This window comes from Lepisma saccharinum, chromosome 1 (assembly GCF_977018435.1).
Source record: "Lepisma saccharinum chromosome 1, izLepSacc3.1, whole genome shotgun sequence".
Taxonomy (NCBI): Eukaryota; Metazoa; Arthropoda; class Insecta; order Zygentoma; family Lepismatidae; genus Lepisma; species Lepisma saccharinum.
In genome coordinates this window covers 145,382,832-145,393,515 of record NC_139229.1, presented here as the reverse complement: position 1 = coordinate 145,393,515, position 10,684 = coordinate 145,382,832, and the positions used below count along the sequence as shown (strand labels likewise).

The following is a 10,684-nucleotide window of genomic DNA, read 5'->3' as shown; positions in this document are numbered from 1 at the left end:
AATACACCGTTTCATTCAAATTCCTCCGAGGCAGTAAATCAACGATAGTCAAAATTTAAAGAAAAGTCCATCGAATAAAACCAGGTGGCTTTATTCATGCAAGAGGGGCGTTGACGTCATCAATATCCTCACTCTCGACTATTTCCCATTCACCACACTGCACCGTTAAGTGATCTAACAGTAAAATTACTCTTCAGAAAGTCTTCACAGCATCACGGGTAAGGTCAAGGTTTCGAGACAAATCTGCTCGAATCCATTTTCAAGTTGCCACCGAGCCATGATGGCCTGGAGTCAAGACTACCGCACATGTGACGGTAGAACTGGAAAAAATGACATTTTCTTGAAATTGCATAATTTAAGAGAGTGTGGATTCTATTCTTCTGACTTTCTATCAATATTTAGTTGATTGATGCTTTGAATTATGTACGAATGAACCCGCCGCACTGCAGAGAGAGAGAGAGAGAGAGAGAGAGAGAGAGAATCTTGTGATTTTATTTCGAGAGGTTTTTTTGGGTAAGAAAATTTGTATATGTTACCAGTTAGTAAACTAAATTATTGCTTTGCAGCTGTAAGTACCTTAGAACAGTGGTTCTTACCTAGGAAATTAAATCTTATGATAACATTTACACGTAATTTAGAAACACTTAGAACACATATTTATATTCTAAGAAAAAGCATACACAGGAAAGAGTTAGTAACACTGAGAAAACTTGACCAAATTTCTATTGCCCATTCAACTCAGTGACGGCTTGCGGCATGGCCGTAGGCAGGAAAAAATTTCGGGGGGGGTTCATTCATAATTCTTCCCATGGGCGTCGCCAGAAATTTGAATAATAAAAATAATAACAATAATTGTACAATAATAATTAAAATTTCATAATAATAAAACAATTTTATTCCATAATAATAATACTAATACTAATAATAATTATTATTATATTATTGTTATATCCTTGAGGGAGCTTACTCAGTCCAGCAGATGAGTGAATATCCAGCACAAGTTTCTTTTTGTTTTTTTTACGTTTCATACAGTGTGTACTGAAATGCACAATTATTATACTTCGTCATTAAACTTTAGATACCTTCAAGAGAAAAGATTTAAAAGTTAAATGGAAATTTTAGTCATAAAGCTTTTGTTGTTTGACTATAAAATTAAATTTTTGGAATTTTGAAAACTGTGGAACCAGTTATTCTTTTTAAAAACTTAGCCTGGTGCATGGATTGTAACCTCACTCGCGAACGTAATGCGCTACATAACTGGAGATCCTAGGTTTGAACTCCTATCAAGGGGGATTTTCGACTTTATCGGACAGGGAATTTAAAATCTGGAAAGGGAATTTTGGGACAATCATAAGGGAATCTTCAATCTATATTCCTTGTGACGCAGGAGCATCACTGGAAAGATGACAACAGAAGTGATAATGGAGGGGTCGCGGGTGGGCTACGATTCTGAGAATAAATCCTGTTTCACTCAAGTTTCAGAATTCCAAATGTATGAAAATTCTAGCTCGATCGTTTCAACATTGTCTCCATGTATTTTTGTGATGCTTCGAAAAAAAAATTGAAAATTTGTTACAAATTTTGGTTTCTGAATTTCCATTAATCCAACATGTCAGAAGTTTCGGGGGGGGGGTTTGAACCCTAGAAACCCCCCCTCTAAATACGGCCATGGTTTGCGGCGAAAAATGCAATCTACCTGCAACGAATAAAGCTAACGAAATCAAATTTATTTGCCATGGCGATAGGTTTTCGTAGTTAACTTAATGGATAGAGTAACGCCGTTAGTCTGGGAGCTCTTTGTAAAATCTCTGCACTCGACTACAAACAATGGACTATTTAAAAATACAACCAGATGCGAAGTAGGATACAATAATTGTATTAAAGGTTAAATAACTATTTTCCAGAATGATATTTCAGTGGTGTTTGCCCACAGTCCTCAGCTTCTTTACCGCCATTGTTCGTCACAGAATTCCTTCTCTGCGGCATCTTCAAATACCTGACATCCAGACTACTTTGAACATTCAGTTACTGCAGACCCGACGCGATCTGGCTCATTTGAAATTTTTCTATAAAATCATCAATGGAAAATTAAGATCAGAATTTAATTTCAGAGTGCCCTCTCGATCGCCAAAACGCTCAACTGTTTCACAACTCTACCGGTAGGCTTTCCCTTATGCAGCGCTCCCCAGTCGACAGGCTGCCCTAGTTCTATATAATAAACTACCTGCAAACATCGAAATTTTTGCCCCTGAAAGTATTTTCCAATCTTCCCTAAAATGAATATGTAAATCTTTCGTTTGTTTCCTTGTTCATGTCTTATCATGTTTATATTTGCTTTTCTTGCTTTTATCTAAAAGTGTCTGAAAACATTTTTGTGGGGGGAGGGGGGAGAATTTGAACCTGGGAACTTCGGTGGCGAGATCGAGAATCGACCGTCGAGCCAGCATCAGTGTTGAATTTAAATACTATTCTTGATGGCAGACATAATCCTGCTGGCTAACTTGTAAACAATCGTTAATAATAAGAATAGCGACTATTTTATCTTAAGTCCTTTATATAAATTGGGAAATAATTGATGACTCCTGCACTCAAAAACAAACTACAACAATCGTCAGATAATGATACTTTGCAATTAAGTTACAGGGGACGGCAGACAGAGAAGGAAGAGAGAGACATAAAAGAAAGAGATACACAGAATGATAAGAGAAAACGGAGACATAGGAAGAAAACTAAAAGAGAGCGGGAAAGAGATAAAGGAAGAGATGGAGACAAACACACACTCAGAGAGAGAGAAAGAGAGAGGAGAAACGTAAACGGGGGAAAATTTGAGAGAAGAGAAGACGAATAGAGAGGGGGGTGGGTGACAGAGAAATATAGATTAAGAGAAAGGGATAGAGAAAGAGGAAGGCTTCAGGCAAAATTAGGCTTCAGGATGTACATACACTACGTATATCGGGAAAGAAAGTGTGTTCCGTGAACAGTAGATTTAGACAATATCTGAAACTTCTTTTACGTGTTGTACATGAGAATACAAACAGCAGATATGTGGAATTTCACATGGGAAAAACAGCTGCTTTATCAACACTTCACGAATTCACAACTTATATCACACTTCTTGCATGTGATGATACTTTCCACAAGGCGAAAAACAAAGACAATCATGCCATGAGAACTATTGATGAGGAGCTTTTTACTTATTTTTAAGCGTCTTATCACTGTATACATTAAACGCTGCGACACTGGAACCAGAACGTGGAATAAAACTGGGTCAGTCAACTTCAGTTATTGTAATGAATTCAGGAGACCGGGGAAACAAAACATGAATGAAAACCTCTTGCGAGGCATTGTAAGTGAGAAAACAACCGAAGACATATGCGTCGTTCTCGAGAAATAAGGTTTGTAAATGAAACAATTGTGTCGATAGGGATGTCAAGTGTGAGAATCACTTGGGAACCACGTGACATTGCGCAGAATGACTGACCCACGGAGGTCGAGCGGACTGGACTTCGCAAGAGTCGGGGAAAATTTGTGACGGTTATCAGTTTTAAGAATCCTATTCTCTAAAGAAAATATTTTTTTTCGCTAAGTATCTGTGAGTTTTAGGGTTGTTTTGGTGCTGGAAAACGTGTGAGAATGTGATTGTGTTCGGAAGAGGATAGCAGGAAGAAAAGTGATGTTTCACGGTGAGGAAGTGACTTGAAAGCACGTGGAAAGAAAACAATAAGAAGCGTACACTGAACATTTCTAAGGTACGTTAGTGTTTCTTCATTTCTATCATATACTTTTCATTTTCTCTGATTTGCCTCTAGGAATTACTGTTATGTTTCTGGTTGAGGTTCCATTTCAATCAGTGTCGTGTTTTTGGGGAGGGTGTTACCAAAATAAACGTTCTTTTAAAATAATCTGATACGAGGGAAGATGCTAAAACCAGGGCGCGAATTAACAAGTGTGATACAAATTACCCCCCTCCCAAACTACACCCAAGTATCTATGGAAATAGAGGAAAATTTTCATCCCTGTCAGGGATGATTCTATACTATCCCCCACAACATTCGTAACACACATATTTCCCAAAGGTAAACGTCATAAAGCAAGAAACTTTTCGCTTTTCGTGTTTTCAAATGTCATAAGTACATTCTCTGAAATCGCATGGAAATATTGTGAAACTGATAGTCAATATAAATAGACATCCACATATTTATGGTAAAAAAAAAAATCAAGATTTTGATACAAAAGCTGAGCACATTTCGGGATCGAAAGTGGTATATAAATTAGCATTCTGGTGTTAAAATGGTGAATATAACCCAAACTTTGATTTAAAAACTACACTTACGTATTACGTAAAATAAACATTTCCCTTCTCACAGCATATTTATGTAGTTATCAGAGTATGTAGTTCATTCCCGTGCAAAGAAGTCCATCTTTGCTTCTCAAATATTTACATCAATGCAATGCAATGGAGACAATACAGTAGATGCTTATGCAAATTATTCCAGCTGCTGCGGGGATGCGTTATGAAAATTTTCTTAACTGAGGGGGATAGCATCCATGGGCGTCCGCAGTGCCCTCCCCCTGAGATTTCTGGAAAGAGTTGATGTTTATTCGAATGGTGAAATTGTAGAGATATTTTATAACAAAAAGTATTGTTTTCTGTGACTTACAGGCCGTAAGTTACAGCAACTATTACACTTAAGCTTACACTGATTATCTAACTATAATAACCAGCTTTTTTGTCCTATATAAATTAAGTATACAGTTATACAAATTGTATATAGATGTACAGAATATGGAAATTACAAATGTATGTAATTTAAAATAACATAAGTAGTAGCAGCAGCAGCAGCAGCAGCAGCAGCAGCAGCAGGAGCAGTAGTAGTAGTAGTAGTAGTAGTAGTATTAGTAATGCAATAATAATAATAATAACAAAAATAAAAACAATAATAATAGCAGTAGACAGCATCTCCCGCAACCCCCACTTCGAACACTGATCATAGATTATACGCTATTTGTACATCTTTAATTATTTAATTTGTTGTTCTATAAACAAATTTAGTAGGTAACACTTGTACAATCAGGACACGACATTATTCTGACTGAAATGCTGTTCAGTTATGAATAATTAATTATCTAATTGAACTTGGGAGTTTTTTACCTTCTATTTTTAACTTTTTGAAATATTATCATGTTACGAAGTTAGACCTATTGAAACTGTAAAATGATTAGTGGCGCCTATTCTGAAACCATTGACCAAACCAAAAAATGTTTTTTTCAAAAGTTCTTTGTAATTAAGAGACTTACCAAACGAAGTGCCACTCGCACTCCCCCCCTCCCATACCAATGACATTTTCAAGATACCTCCCCTCTCCTCGATAGCCCCTAGCGTGGCACCGTCTCGGTTAAAAATATCACCTTTTGACTCGTCCCATACCTTTTAGTAAAGTGGCGTTGTTAGTTGTCCAACTTACTATCCGTTTCTACTACAGGCATATACAGTCACAGGCAATAAAAATTGGACACCTAGATCTTGAAATACTCGCTTTCCTATAGGGGAAGTGGTTGCTTCCGAACTTATTACAGATTTGCAAAGTTACAGGTAACGTGTGTGTGCGTGCGCGTATATATATATGGCTTTGAATGAAAACTACTAGCTCTGCGAGTAAATTAATACCTTTTTTGCTTCCGTCCAGATAAAACTGCTAACGTTCCACTAATGACCACAAGAAACAAATGCTTTGTAAACTGCTTCTGATTAAATACGCGTTCCCTTTTCGAATACGGGTGCAGTGTTGTAAGAAGCATTTATACGCTTCTCTGTTGCATTTCAGCATGCAGTGAGCGCATCTTTGGTTGCAGTAGTGCATTTACCAAAAAAACAACAACAACAACAAAAAAAAAAAAACACGAATCCCACAGGACCTATCTTCATATCTTGGATCTCAATGTCAACCATTCATACTGACTCAACACCACAACACAGTACACATCGTGTCCGCTCTGCACAAGTCTTCACAGTGTCTGCCTGTTTCGTCTCAATCAATGCATGCATTTGAAGTGAATACGACCCTGTCGCAAATACAAGCATTGAACTTGTGTGGAAAATAGGGATAATTTCTCTCCCCTTTCTTCTCAAGCCCAAATATTTTTATTTTGCTTTTTGTCTCCATTCTTACTGTATTCTTTATTGTCTTCTCTTTGTGTCGCTTGTTTTCTCCTTGTTTACTTTTCATTCCATTACCCTCCCCTTTCTGTTTCTTCACATCTCTACACTTTCTTTGTATTATTTCTACGTTTTCATTTTCCTCTCTTTCTTCCATAGTTTTCCTCTCTCCTCCTTTCATTAACCATTGTCCTCTACTTTTTCTCTATTTCCTTAGCTCTTTATCATGTTATTATGCTATTTACGATTTTTTTAGTGCTGTCGAGTTCTTCTTGCATTTGCAGCAAGGTGGTTTGGCAACCATCGTCTTATATTTCTAAGGTTTAAAATGTTCAACCGGTGGGCCATCTCGATATTATGTTCCCTATCACATGAAACCAGAAGTATTTGACAGTGATAACGTCCGTCATTGGAGTAACGGACAAATTACGTGAATCAATTTAAACGAAACCAAAGTAGAAGATATACGCATTGTAGCAGAAAGTATACGCCAGTGAGTAATGCTAACCAGAGGATATATCGCGGTATACCCTCGACTACAGCCCTGTCAATACCATTCCCAGTTACAGCTTCTTTTCCGTTTCTCTCTCACTTGTGGAGAACTGAAACGAAAAATAATAATCCATGTTTGATGCAGCTGTTTTCACGACAAACATCTGCTGGGCTCGGAAAGGGAATTTTACCAACCGCTTGCGGAGCTGTTTACAGAAACTTTACTGGACTTAGTCACAGAGGCCAAAGGCTAACGATAGTAGCATGTGGGCAATTACAACCTTGGGGTCTTGGTGTTTATCAGGAAGATATTTCGCGAACTTCTTTGTATAGGTCAGAAGCATGTGTCAGAATATAACGTGGCACAGTGCGTTCCGAAAGTCTTAACAAAACGAACGCATTCAACGAAAATAACTGGGCTCGTAAATCTGGTGAAACCAGTTATTTTACAGACTTATGGGACGCTCTAGGCGAAAGCGCAGGCGCAGCGTTTTGTTTACAGAAAGTTTCCGCATGGCGTCAGCGGAAGGAATGTCCTTATGGCAAAAATAAACCCTACTGTGGACTCTCTGTTACTCATTTTAATCACATTCTAAGAACGGTCAAGGTATACTCATCTTGTGCATGTTGCTTCATATCGGTCTATCTTAAAATTATAATACATTTTCCGAACTAGTGCAGTTTGAATCCATCAGCACGCGTTTTGTCTGCAAGGAGCAGACGATTCTCACGGAACAAACCAGCCTCCCGGCCCGTGCGTTTGGTGAATCTCGTTCTTGCACGAAACGCACGGAATGCGACTTTTGGGACAGCATAATGAAACTCACGAAACGCACGGAAGCACTTATGGGACAGACAGTTACCATAACTCGTTTAACGCGTTAAACTCGTGCAACTTTCGGAACGAGCCCTTTTAGTTTTCCTTCTGCTAGCAGACTTTCCCGTGCGTCACGTGAGTGTTTTCAACCATTGGCAGAAGCCTTGGAGACAGCACATGCTTTATCCCCTCCCTACCAGGGCAGTGTTGCTAACCACTTTTCGGCAATGTCCCTACAGAAGTAGTCAAAATGTCCCTACAACTGACCAAATGTCCCTACGTCAAGTAAAGCGACTGAAAAAACACCACCTCATGAGCATGCAAGACAGAAGATAAAATATACACATTTTCTTACCAAATCTTTCTGCTCGATGCTTCCACAATTTATGAATAACGGTGAGTCGTTTACTGTTGATTATGTTATTTGAAGTCATACATGCTGTTGCTGCTGTGAAGAGATAGATATTGGTTGGTGGTGCTGTATTTCCTGCAGTCTTCTTCACGTGCCTTAAGGGAAGATTTTATCACTAGCAAAGAATTTAATAATTCTGGTCTCATTTTATTTATCTTTTTTGTTTTTGTATCACTTAACATTGAAAATATTATTTCTGTTTCTGCGTTAGAATGTGGTAATGTTAGCACTATTTTCGCGAGAGTGGAAATGTTTTCAAAAGTTCTTGGTAACCGATAATGTTCCAAAATTCTGATGGAGATTTGCACCTTTGCACAATGATATGATTTGGGGGAGGACAGATGACATGATTTGGGGGGTGCGCCATTGGCCTTGGGGGAGGGTATGGGCACCCCTGCTTTGAAGTAAGATAATTTTATAACATTTGCTCTATAGAAAGGCTACTTTTTGTGTAATTATTACTGACTTATTTTTTACATCATGAAAAGTTCAAATAGAGGCTACCATTGCCATTTCTATTTTGAAAACTTAATGACTGCGGAGTAAAATATCGTTGTATCTACCAGAAAAGAAAGGAATCGTACATAATCGTCATGTGTCAAAATTACAAGACCTACTAATTTTGCACAAAAAATAAAATTTCTTGAAAAGTGCAGAAAGATTGTTTTGAGAGGATTGCCCAAAATCGATGTTTGATGTTTACAAATAATAAGCTGCATAAATGTTTCCAATTATTTTAAAAATAATTACGTCAATACAAATTAAAATAAACACCAGAGTACATTTTAATGATAATAAAAACGTCAATTTTGAATGTTGAAAACACTGAAGAAAGGAATATTCCTCAGCACTGGATGTAAACATTCAAAAAGATACATACTTTGATGTAGGCCTACTTGCGGCAAGGGTCCCTGGTTCGTTACTCGCTGGAAGCACATTGCGCAGTCCCGATTAGTCTGTTTGTGCATATAGTAGACTTAAAACTACAATTCAATTAAATTCAATTGAACTTGTGACAAAAGAGAGACCACGTTTAGTAACTATAAATATAATGAATATGATTCAGTTTCCTCCTAAAGTTTACTTTTATTGATTATTTTTATTGCACCTGCTCTTCTAAACCGATCATACAGGATCGTCGTCAAAGGCCAGAGCCCACCCAAAATCAGGTTGACCAATCTCTCTCAAGATATAATAGGGTCATTCCGTGATAAAAATAAAATGGAAGTGTACGGATAATGAAAACTTGATGGGACATTTTTGAAGATTCGAATCCGAGATCTCTGGTTACAGTGGCGAAGCGTAGAGTTGCTAGCAGGGTAGGCACAAAAGTGCGATAATTTCCATTAGTTGCTTGAATCTGTAAAAAAGAAAGGGGAGGGGGGTATGTAATGGAGAGTGGTTCAAAGTCTCTCCAGGCCGCTTCTTTACTTGTCAGTGGGGGACATTTTCAAAAGCGTTGTTATCAGTACGTTAATTACATCTGTTAGACGTTATCCCTTCCCGCCCACCAGATGTCATCGATCTAGATTTTTGTTCATTTCGTTGTTTTTTTTGTTTGTATTTTCTCAACCCCTGAGTGATTTATGCACACACCTCCAGAAAGAACTAGCAATCATTAGACATCGCGAATATCCAACGAATAGTGGTCGAGCCCTGTTATTAATTCTTCATCACTTTTTTTAAAAAAATATTTATTTATTTTGCAATTGAGGTGAAAAGGGGAAGAAGAACCCTATAATTTTCAGGTCAGTGTGACGTTTGTGCCGTGAGCAGACGACAGATTTCCGCTCTTTCAGCGACTGTCAGTTTGGTACGAACTACTGTTGCCAATTTAGTTTTTTCTTGGAGCAAGACTTCCTCGCACCGAGGAAAACACCATTGTTATTTGTTGTCTAACCAAAGGAATGGTTGTAGTTACTTCCATTCTTGGCTTTCCAGATAAATTAATTTCTGACACCTGTATGTGTAAGTAAATATACGTAATTTAAATTTTTAATATTTTGGTCTCATTTGCTCTGAACTGTTAATCGTGACGATGAGAATGTATGGAGAATTAATTAAAGATGAAGAAACATTGCCATGCCCACAATCATGTCCCCTGGCTTCGTAACGTGTTAGGATGACCGCTACGGGGCGGAAGCTTAAAAAAAAAAAACGATGGTAAAGGTGACCTCTCTCATTCATTGTGAATACTTCACATTGTAGTTTGTTCTGTCCTTCGTGTGAGTAGACACCTTTACGTAATAATAGGATACATAGGACGCCAAACTTGAACCGGAATAATCCCATAGCATTCTTTATCCTAAACCGAAAAAAAGTCTTCCCTTTCATTGTACAGTCACGGACACTGCCGGCTTGTAATGAATACAGTGACTTTCAATGGAATCGTTACAAGCCGGCAGTGTCCGTGACTGTACTCTCAAAGCCCCTCTCCTCTTGTTATCTCTTCAGGGTAAACGAAACGAGTCCGTGTCGCTTGCGCCGAGTGTTCTTATCGGTTCATTTCCGCTGCGACATATGTCAAGACCTTCCTTGGTGGGTTTTCTCACAATCTGGAGTGTCATTACCGCCGTGCGCACGTGTGTTTATGACGTTGCCCAGCTGCGGCTGCTTATCTTCGATTGAAAAGGAAGGTGATTGGTAAATGAATGTAAGATGAAAGTATATAATGAGGGATATACATTGGGAAATTAGTATTTATGTAAAACTGAGACTTGAGAGAGACGACAAGATGGTTGAGAATATGGACATTATAGAAACAACGCGCGGAAAAGCCGTCCCTTATTTACATTTCTGGATGCAA

At 38.1% G+C, this 10,684-nt stretch overlaps 1 protein-coding gene across 2 annotated transcripts in view; it reads left to right on the top strand.

The window, feature by feature from the left end:
* Positions 1-3,253: 3,253 nt before the first annotated feature.
* LOC146002167 (adipokinetic hormone/corazonin-related peptide receptor variant I-like) overlaps positions 3,254-10,684 on the top strand; it is an 80,193-nt gene continuing 72,762 nt past the window's right edge. For both annotated transcript variants that reach the window (XM_083139891.1, XM_083139884.1), the window contains exon 1: positions 3,254-3,749. The gene's annotated coding sequence lies outside the window, so the exon portion shown is untranslated. The remainder of the gene's footprint in view (positions 3,750-10,684) is intronic.